Source organism: Paramormyrops kingsleyae, chromosome 23 (genome assembly GCF_048594095.1).
Source record: "Paramormyrops kingsleyae isolate MSU_618 chromosome 23, PKINGS_0.4, whole genome shotgun sequence".
In the NCBI taxonomy this organism is placed as follows: domain Eukaryota; kingdom Metazoa; phylum Chordata; class Actinopteri; order Osteoglossiformes; family Mormyridae; genus Paramormyrops; species Paramormyrops kingsleyae.
Genome location: NC_132819.1, coordinates 2,222,638 through 2,232,597, shown reverse-complemented (window position 1 = coordinate 2,232,597; position 9,960 = coordinate 2,222,638).

Below are 9,960 nucleotides of genomic sequence, written 5' to 3'. Positions count from 1 at the left end.
CGCGATAGAGTGAAGCCGCAAAAGTCGAAGCGCGAAGTGGCGAGGGAAGACTGTATAGCCAAAAGTATTGGGACACCTGCCTTTGCACACACATGAACTTTAATGACATCCCATTATTAATACTTAGGCTTTAAGATAAGATACTGTAGATCTTTATTGTCACTATTACAGAAACAGTGAAAAACAGTTTAGCAGCTCTCTAAAGTTTAATATGCTTTTAACTTAAGTTTAATTTAATATGGAGTTGACCCACCCTTTGCAGCTACAGTATAATGGCTTCAACTCTTCTGGGAAGGCCGTCCTCAAGGTTTAGGACTGTGTTTATGGGATTTTTTTACCATTCTTCCAGGAGAGCATTTCTCAGGTCAGACACTGATGTTGGACGAGTCTCCGCTCTATTTCATCCCAAAGGTGTTCTATCGGGTTGAGGTCAAAGCTCTGTGCAGGCCAGTCAAGATCCTCCACACCAGTGTCATTCATTCAAGTTCTTATGGACCTTGCTTTGTGTACTGGTGTGCAGTCTTGTTGGAACAGGAAGGGGCCATCCCCAAACTGTTCCCACAAAGTTGGGAATCCAAAATGGTTTCAAATGCTGCAGCATTTAGAGTCCCTTTCACTGGAACTAAAGGGCCAAGCCCAACCACTGAAAAACAACCACACATCATAATGTAGTCAGGCAAGTACTGTTCTCCTAAGTTAACGTGTGTCTCACGTCACAGGCAAGGATGGAGGCAAAGGCAGACATGGGGAAAACCAAAAGGGGCTTTATTAAACAAAAACAAGCAAAAGGAACTGGACCTCAAAGGGTCAAAGCAGGAAAAGGGGGAATCAGGCGAGAATAAAGGATGCAGGGCAGACTGGGGAGCACATGCAGGCAGCAACTCAATGACTGGACTGGGGAGCTCAAGACAGGGAGGCACTATATACATCACCGATAAGGGAGCACATAGACACAAAGCTATAACAAAAGCACTCGGAAACATCTATGATTGTACCATGGTGATTCTTTATGCTACCTGTTGTTACTGGGGCAGTTGAAATGAGAGACAGTGCCTGTTACAGAAATATCGATTCAGGGTATTATAGAAAGAGGTGGAAAGAACATTCATAATAGATTTTTTTTTAAAAAGTTTCTCAACCAAACTACACACGACAAAATATTTTTCACCATTCAGCACACTTGATTTTAAACATGGAGTAAAAACCCATACATTTTTTCTAAGTTTCAGGTGAAGCAGCAGGAACCAGTTTTCAGCGCTGGATGGTCAGTCTTGAGGGCCACGTCATATGTGGGGGGATCCAGCCCACCTTCTTAACAGGGCTTGCGGCAATATTTTCCACATTCTACAACTTTAATTTTCAATTTCAGGAAGAGGCAGCATTCATACTCATATTTATCCAAAGGTTAGATAATTGTAAAACCTGTATTTTTTTTTTTTAGCTTTTTTTGATGACATGCCGTTGCACATCTATGAATTTGCTACCTTTTATTGTGTTGTTAATCTGAGTTACACAACTTGATTTTTACACACCAAGGCTGGACGGGGCAAAGTCTCACCAAAGAAAATTGGTCAAGTCACCAACTAAAAGGCAACAACGCTCAATCCACATATATCCACTCTGCTAAGGAGACTCATGGACTTTGTGTTAAAATTGTGAAGTTAATCCTTCCCATTACTCACATATATTTATCAAAACACCAGCTTGTCTCATTCCTCTAACTTTTTCTTCCTCTCAGTCTCTCCCTTACAGAGTGAAAAGTCTGAACCCCTCTTCCATTCTCTCACTGTGTATTCTTTCTCTTATTCTATATGTCACTTGTGGTCTGTTTCAGAAACTACACATAGTGTAGAACAGTTTGAAAGTCCAGGCTGGGATGTTTTTTTCTGGCTGAGGGGTTAGTTCAGATTGGGATATTTTTCTTTGGATCCCTATGTTCATAGTCGCATTATGATAAGAGGAAAGGAGGGGCACACTTGCTGATTTTGTATATGAGCTACATGTAAGTTGCAATGAAAGTTTTTATGGTACTCTCTCTCTCTCTCTCTCTCTCTCTTTCTCTCTCTATCACACAGTCAGACAGCTACCAAGGTTGGATTGAGTAACTGGTTGTAATGGGCCAGAAATCAGTACTTGGACTTCAGCATTTAATGTGCCTTGTTAGAGCCTGAACATTCAGTTCATATTTAGACAAGATGTTTCCAACATTATTTTACAATATTTACAATATTAATTTACATCTTATTTTGCAATAAGATGTTTTTTTCTGTCACAATGTAATTACATGATTGAAAAAATAATTTTAGTAATTTAGCTCTTTTCTTCATGCACCATTTTGTTATGGTTTGCGTTCTGTGCTTTGTAGCCAGCTTCGGACAGAGATTTTGTCCATGTCTATCATTGCCTTTTTCTCAACTAAAGTACCTTAAATCATATCTAGCATGAATATTTTTATCTGTATAACCTGCTACACCATCAAATGGTTTTATTTTTTCTACCCCTTTTATTAATGTTGCCACCTACCCAGAATGCTTTTTAAGCTATGTAGCTAATTTAAGACTAAAGTTAACATTTCTTGCATTAATGATGCCACTGTGTACATTGAAATATATTGAAATTTGTGAATCTTTTGGTCTAATTCTGCCTCATCCAGTATTTCTTCAGCATTCACTGGGAATGCTATCATGCTTCCTGGGATGAGATGTCATATTATTCACAATCTAGCTGGGGCATGACACTGTTACCTGTATAATCTTAGCCTTTCTCTTTGCTCCTTCCAGCTCTTGCACTTTTTCACCACTCAGTGCTCTGTCTGCTCAGTGGGAAATGTCTGGTGAGCTCTCATTTGAAGCATGTCACACACAGGCTTCCTAGTTTCCCTGGCCTTCATTTCATTCTCTGTTCTCAAATGTCCACACTTGAATGTTCCCCTTGGCACAAAGATCTTGTTTCAGGTCAGGTCAAGTCACCTTTATTGTTATCCAATCCATATATGAGTATAGAGTGAGACAAAGCTGTTTGCCTGCAGGAGAACAGTGAATCACATAAGAAGAACAAGAGCTAAAAATAGACTGGAGTGCGATGTAGACAAGAGCAGTATGATACAGTAAATACCCAGGACAGTATGAATAGATACAGGAGCCCACAGGAGACCAAAAACAGCATAAAAATGGTTAGGCAATCTTATCTAGAAAGGGCTGTTGTGTGTGCAAGTTTTGGCACCAACTCCCTAATTAGATTACTAATCAGACGACTGATGGGCTGAAGAGCCTTCACACCTAGGTCTTAATAGCTGACCCAAAGGTTACCACAAAAACCTGCACACTGGTCCTTTGAGGATAAGGTAGCCTACCCCTGGCATATAGGTATGTGGGATTAAGCAGCCTGATTATTACTTGTGACTGCAAATCATATGTAGTAACATATGAAACATACATAGTAAAGATTGAATTACCAGAGAGGTAAATGAAAAAGAGTAAACCCTCTTTGTTAAGTTGGGGTTTCTGGCGGCAGACACAAGGGTGTTGATTAGCCAGGCTACCGTCTGCACCAGGAGGTATGTAGATATCCAGTGTCTCCCAGCCCCTTATTCTGCTCTGGGTAGCACGATTGTTATTTAGAAAATATAACAGTTATATATTCTATTGTATCTGCTGTGTGACATTATTGTAGATGTTCAGTTTGAAATGTTACACATTTATTGGAAAGGACTGTACTTTTTTCCACAGTAGCGTGTGACATCTGTCCCAAAATAGTAAAAGCCATGAAGATACAGATGCACCATGGTAATCAGCTCATGAATCTATGGTTATTGACAAAAACTTTACTTAATTAAAGTAGCATAACATGTTTCAAACAAAGTATTTCACAGCAATAAACATCTTTCTGCAGTAAGCCTAATACATGTAATATTGCAATGCTGTTGTCATGACTTTGCTGACATACCTGTGAACTTCCTGTACTTTTTCTAACTCATTCATCTACTAGTCCTATCACTTTGAGTTTAAAAACTGAGCCTTATTTTCAAGGGCGTAGATTTGGGTAAGGATGTTAAGAACATAAGAACTATACAAACGAGAGGAGGCCATTCGGCCCATCGAGCTCGCTTGGGGAGAACTTAACTAATAGCTCAGAGTTGTTAAAATCTTATCTAGCTCTGATTTAAAGGAACCCAAGGATTCAGCTTGCACTACGTTATCAGGAAGACTATTCCATACTCTGACTACACGCTGTGTAAAGAAGTGCTTCCTTAAATCCAGTTTGAAATGTTCTCCCGCTAATTTCCACCTATGGCCACGAGTTCTTGTATTTGAACTAATGCTGAAGTAACTATTCGGTTGAACAGCATCCAAACCTGTTAGAATCTTATAGACCTGGATCATGTCCCCCCTCAGTCTCCTTTGCTTGAGGCTGAACAGATTTAGCTCAAATAACCTTTCCTCGTATGACATTCCTCTAAGACCAGGAATCATTCTTGTGGCCCTACGCTGCACCTTTTCTAAGGCCGCTATGTCCTTTTTAAGATATGGTGACCAAACCTGTACACAATATTCTAGGTGAGGTCTCACCAAGGAATTGTATAATCTTAGCATTACCTCCCTTGACTTAAACTCCACACACCTGGAGATATACCCTAACATCCTATTGGCCTTTTTTATTGCTTCCCCGCACTGCCGAGAATGAGACATGGAAGCATCAACATACACACCAAGGTCTTTCTCATAATCAGCTACCTTTATTTCAGTAGGTCCCATAAAATACCTGTACTTTATATTTCTGCTCCCTACATGGAGTACCTTACATTTGTCTATGTTAAATTTCATCTGCCAGGTGTCAGCCCAGTCACTAATTAAATTAAGATCCCGCTGTAGCTGCTGAGCCGCTAGTTCAGTATCTGCTACACCACCCACCTTGGTGTCATCTGCAATTTTCACCAGTTTACTGTATATATTGGTGTCTATATCGTTTATGTAAATTAGGAACAAAAGTGGTCCTAAAATTGAACCCTGCGGTACCCCACTATGAACGCAGGCCCACTGTGACATTGAGCCTCTTATAACTACTCGCTGCTTCCTATCCGTTAACCAGTTATCAATCCAGGTCGCTACAGTTCCTAAAAACCTGTCGCTTTGAGTTTAAGTGAGAGCTTCTTGTGGGGAACAACATCAAAAGCCTTTTGGAAATCTAAGTAGATGACATCATAGGCCTTCTTATCATCAACTTCCTGAGTAGCTTCCTCAAAAAACTCCAACAGATTTGTTAAACAGGATCTACCTCTCCTAAATCCATGCTGGCTATCCCTCAAAATGTTATTTGAGTCCAGGTAATCTACCATTTTCTCTTTGATTATAGCCTCCATAACTTTACCAGTTATACAAGTTAGACTGATTGGCCTATAGTTTGACAAATTACTTCTATCCCCTTTTTTGAAAATGGGCGTTATGTTGGCATGCTTCCAATCAGAAGGTACCACACCTTCAGATAAGGATTTTTGAAACAGTAATGTTAAGGGTCGGCAAATAATATCCCTCATCTCTTTTAACACTATAGATAAGATGCCATCAAGGCCCTGTGATTTATTTATTTTGAGCTTGGCTAGGCTTTGCAAAACATCAGCTTCAGTTATATATATATATATATTAGTTATAGACGATGTTGGATTAGTAATAAGAACTGGTAAGTTACTAGTGTCCTCAACAGTGAATACCCGTGCAAAACTATCATTGAACTCATTTACTATGTCAATGTCGTTTTCAATTATAAAACCCTTACTATCCTGCAGATTAGTAATTTCAGCTTTTAGAGCTCTTTTACAGTTAAAATACTGGAAGAAACTTTTAACGTCATCCTTTGCCTCCAATGCGATCTTCCTTTCGACATTCCTTTTAGCTCGTCTAATGTCATTTTTTAATTCAGCCTGTAGATTTAGATACTCTTGCTTTATTATGTCATCATCAGTTATTTTCCATCTCTGGAACAAAGCCCTTTTCCTCCTTACTTTATACTTTATTTCCCTATTAAACCACCTAGGTTGCAATTTCCTAGATTTATTCTTGCTGGAAACAGGTATGAAGTCCTCTTGCACTTGCAATAATGTGCTTTTAAAAAATTCCCATGCCTCTTCAACAGTTTTGTTATTTAACTCCATCCAGTTCACAGTTTCTACTTTTAATCTCATACAATTGAAGTTAGCCTTCCTAACATTATATATTTTTGATTTGGACTTTGCTCTTCGGGCACTAAACTTAACCTCAAATTTAACCATGTTATGATCGCTACTGTCAAGTGGTTCTAAAACATCTAATTTACCAATCCTGTCCTGGTTATTAGACAAAACAAGATCAAGAATGGCATCTCCCCTGGTAGGGGTGTTAACAAACTGAGTAAAAAAAACAATCCTGTACTAATTCCACCATCTCAAGTTCATTTTCAGAAGAGCCAGCAACAATGTCCCACTGCATCCCCGGTAGATTAAAATCACCCATAACTACCACATCATTTTTATTGCTCATAATCCTAATATCACTGTATAACAATCTGCTTTCCTCAGCAGCTACATTGGGTGCTCTGTAACAAACACCGACAATTAGGCTATTTGAGTTTGTAGCATGTAATTTTACCCATATAGCTTCCGTACTTTTACTTATATCAGTAAGCTCCCTTGCCTGCAAGTTTTCCTTTACATATACTGCAACACCACCTCCCTTCTTACCTATACGGTCTTTACGGAACAATGTGTAACCATCCATATTATATTCTTGTCCATCCTTATCACTCAACCACGTTTCAGTTATTGCTATAATATCATAAGAGTCCGATGAGATAAGAGCCTCTAAATCATGAATTTTATTCCTAATACTCCTGGCGTTTAAATACAGACAACAAAGGGTAGGACTATTACAGTGCCTACTTATAATATGATTTTTTGGGGCTTTCCGTTTCCCCCCAGTTACATACTTAACTAACCTCCCTGCCCCCCCAGTCCCTAGTTTAAACATTCCTCAACTACTCTACAAATATGCCTTCCCAGTACACTGGTTCCCCTCCGGTTCAGATGCAACCCATCCGGCTTGAACAGGTCCCACCTGTTCCAGAAGGTCCTCCAGTGCCCCATAAACCTAAACCCCTCTTTCCTACACCATCCTTTTAGCCACGCATTTAATCTCCTTATCTCAGCTAACTTAGCCTGACTTGCGCGTGGCACGGGGAGTATTTCAGAAAATACCACCATGGACGTTCTGCTTCTAAGCTTATTGGCGACTTCTATAAATTTATCCTGCAGAACAGCCCTTCTAACCTTGCCTATGTCGTTGGTGCCAACATGCACCACAACAACTGGATCCACCCCAGCTGGGGCCAAAAAGCTTGTCCAAAAGCTTGTCCACACGATCTGGAAGGTCTCCTACCTGGGCACCAGGCAGGCAAGACACCATACGGGACCCTCTATCACGCGTGCACACATAACTGTCTACTCCCCTAATAACTGAATTCCCCACTACCACAACCTCCCTCTTTCTGGGGGGAGGGGGCTCCTCAGTGCCAAAGGGCCCACCTGCCTCCCCAGTCCCTTCCGGCTCTAAAGCTGGAAGCACCTGAAACCTCTTAGACACAGACACCGCCTCTGTAACGTGTGTACGCCTTTTCCTGCGTCTACGACCTACGGTCACCCAGCTCTCTCGACCTCTCTGCTCTTCATTCTCCCTCCCCCCCGCTAGTGGCGTACACACCATCTCCCTAAACGGTGTATCAACTAGCTCATCTAACTCACTGTTGCATTGGATGAGAACCAGTTGCTCCTCAAGGTCGCGAACCTTGACCATGAGTGAGTCCACTAGCTTACATCGCTCGCAGATGAAGTCCGACTGGACACTAACGTCCAGAAGGGCAAACATCTTGCAAACGCAACACTGAGCCAGCCCCATAATTAATTAACTCACTATGACCCCGTACTCCCAGCCCAGTAAATTTATATAGTGTATTTAACTATAAAGATTAATTTGCGTAACAATAAATGCAGTAACGTGCGGAGTACACTAAAATAAGTTATTACTTGTGTTAAAATAGAACTTAATTATTATTTTATTTAAAATTTTAAACCTGATAAATTTACTACTACTTACCAGAAGAAAATCTGCCTGAACCAAGTATGAACTAAAAACAAGGCGAAATCGAAGTTGCTCTTGGGAGGTCGAAAAACCACAAAACCCCCCTCACAGCAGGCTACTGCCGGAGCGGGAAAAAAGTGGAAAATGTCCTCCCGGCCCCGACTGGCGACCGAGCAAAGCTCAGGAGCAACTGTCCTTTTCCGGCGCTGGGTAGCGATACCGACGTTAGATATTATTAGTTATTATCGTTTGTTACGGAGTTTAAACGCGGACAGAAAAACGCCGCTCACGCGACACCCGCAGCTCTCTGTCGGTAATAATCGCGCTGTTAATTAACAGACAGGACAGACAAGCACTCACGCCGACCGAAATAAGAACAATAAATAGAAATAAACAGCCACCCACGTAAACAGGTAAAGCACACAAACACTCCAAAAAACAATCCCAAACAATCGCTGCAGCTCAACACCACTCTCTCGCAGCAATCCTCGCAGCAATCCTTGGGAATGTATGACTGAGGTAGGACATGTCCCTACCAATAATTATGGGAGTACTGTGTGTGTTTAGGGGCCGGGGGTTCTGGGCTGATTTGATCCCTACCAATACTGAAACCAAACATATGCTCATGTTTATTTTTTGTCGACTTTTTACTCTTTCAAAAATGAATTGCCATACTGTCACGGTTTGGTCTAAGTGGACTACATTTCACACAGTTCTGATTTCCGTTCCTTGCAAGCTGCAGGTCATGTTAATCACTCTATCAGGTAATCAGTATTAGCACCTATGGACATTTAACAACCTTATTACCTGTTGTCTCAGTTCCCCACCCGACTGATAACTTGGTTTGCAGTTGAGCAGTCATGTTGTGTTTGGTCTCTGGCTTCTGGTCTTTTTTCCTGCCTTTGGTTCTTGCCTTGTAGATTATGATTTTGATTGTTTTCTGTGTTACCGGTTCTTGGTTTTCCAGCCACTTGACTTCAGTTCTGTCTGCCTCGCCAATCCTTTGCCATTCTGCCTACAGAATGACCCAGGCTTCGACCTTGATGATGACTCTTGCTTTTGCCCTGCCTGTCACAGTTTGTACCAGCTGTAAAATGTATTTTACCCAAACTTGTTCTAATAAACATGCCACCTCCACCATGCCAGTAGTTCTCCTTGTCTGTCAGTGACACTAATGAATTAAACACAAACCACTGGATCTGAGTATGTCTACCTTTCAGCATGAAATTTTGAAGTGTGTGAGAACATTTCTGCTATTCAACCCTTGAAACAGCATTTACTGCATTTAGTATATTGATGCAAAACTAGTAGTTGAAAGAGCTGCTTTATTAACAAATTATCCTGTGATGGTGTATCATTATCACGCATTCTGTTTCAGTTCCATAATGCTATTTTCAAAAGTACATTTAAAGTAGAAATATTGCAGATAAATAAAGCTTGAAAGGGGGTGGGACAAGTGAATGATGATAGAAAAGGCCTCAGGAACAAAAGGAATGAATCTGACTGTGATAATGAGACCATAACTAGGACAAAGATACAGACCACTGGGGTGGCTAAAGGGTAATTATCCGTAGAATAATTATTATAATGTACTGTAGGATTTCAGTGGCTGTGTCAGTTTAACCATGGTGTTTTATGTTCAGGAAAATGCAGATCAGAAGCGCCATCTACTGTCCAGTTTTAAAGGCAGCACAAGAGTGTCATGGTTTTTTTAAGATCTTGGGATAAATTTTGTGCTGATTGAATTTCATGCATGCTATATGAATTTCAAATGTGCCTGTATCAATTACTGCCACTTGAGAAGTGGAAGCTAAAAGCTCTGATTTTGGGTTCAGAAGAACCTCATTTATCTGAA